Raw genomic sequence first — 1,554 nt, 5'->3', positions numbered from 1 at the left:
AAAAAAAAAATAGCCAGGCGTCATGGTGCATGCCTGTAATCCCAGGTAGTTGGGAGGTGGGAGGCAGAGCCAGGAGAATCACTTAAACCGGGAGGTGAAGGTTGCAGTGAACTGAAATTGTGTCACTGCATTCCAGCCTAGGAGACAGAGCAAAGCGAGACTCTGTGTCAAAAAAATAATAATAAAATAAATACTCACGCCTGTAATCCCAGGCCTCCCTTTGGGAGGCCGAGGCGGGTGGATCACGAGGTCAAGAGATCGAGACCATCCCGGTCAACTTGGTAAACCCCGTCTCTACTAAAAATACAAAAAATTAGCTGGGCACGGTAGCGCGTGCCTGTAATCCCAGCTACTCAGGAGGCTGAGGCAGGAGAATTGCCTGAACTCAGGAGGCGGAGGTTACAGTGAGCCGAGATTGGGCCATTGCACTCCAGCCTGGGTAACAAGAGCGAAACTCCGTCTCTAAAATAAATAAATAGATAAATAAATAAATAAAATAAGTAATTAAAGGAAGAAAACTCAAAATTTATCACTGGCAAATTATTTTGCTGTTTTACTACTCTCTGTTCTTGGAGTGATTAACATCTATCATATTTGTATGATGGAAATACTATATAATGGTATGCTAGTGCACATTTTTTTCCGACTCTGTGTTCCATGACATCATATTGGAGACTTGAAATCAGCTATGGTGGGAATATATACACCATAGCAATTGGCAAACTGTAGAAATCAGGGCTTTTTTAAAATATTTTCCTCCCAGAAAGTCAGTTCTTAAACATTCAGCAGCATACCACAGGAATGAGACAATAGCAAACAGAGAGAGACAAAACAAGGCCTGTGTCTTTTTGGGGTCTTTTATTAAGACTCAGCGCAGAAACTGACACATGGAGCTTGAGGAGTGTTTGAGGAAGAGCGGGAGAGAGGAAATCGTGTGCTTCACTGGGCTCTCAATTTACTTAAGATCAGTTTGTCTAACCTCGACCCTGACTTGGACTCTCACCTCACCCGTTTCTTTCCAGTTATTCTAACAGTCCTTGGTGCACCACGTTCAAGGCCTGAATGCTAACAATTGAGCTTCAAAAGTGAAAGTCAGGCAGGAAACAATTTTGAGTTGGGGGTGGCATAATCAACTTTGCTTTAGGATGTGATCAGGCATCTGTATGTGGAACAGGTTTGAGGCGAGGAACACCCATCATCAGGGAGACCAAGACTTAGTTCCCATACACTGACCATATGTTGGACCTGTGTAGAGAGGGATGCGGCTGTAGGGATGAGCATGAGCCACAATCGATGGCCCCAGGAGCTCAGTCTTCTGAGGCAGGAGATAGTACATAGACAGTCACTATGACTGTGATGTGCACACTGGGGGAGAAGGCAGGTGGAAGTGCCAGAGAGCAACTCACTCTGCCTGGAGGAGGCAAGGGAGCAGTGAGCCAGCTCAGGATTCGTGGGGCTACAGTCAGAAGGATGCTGTCAAAACAGGGAAGACAGGTGATTACAGCCTGTGAGAACTGCCTAAGCAGAGCCCTGGGTTGTTTTTTTTTTTTTTAT

Source organism: Cebus imitator, unplaced genomic scaffold, assembly GCF_001604975.1.
Source record: "Cebus imitator isolate Cc_AM_T3 unplaced genomic scaffold, Cebus_imitator-1.0 Scaffold444, whole genome shotgun sequence".
NCBI lineage: Eukaryota > Metazoa > Chordata > Mammalia > Primates > Cebidae > Cebus > Cebus imitator.
The sequence above is the reverse complement of the archived record's forward strand: the minus strand, read 5'-3'. Positions refer to the sequence as shown.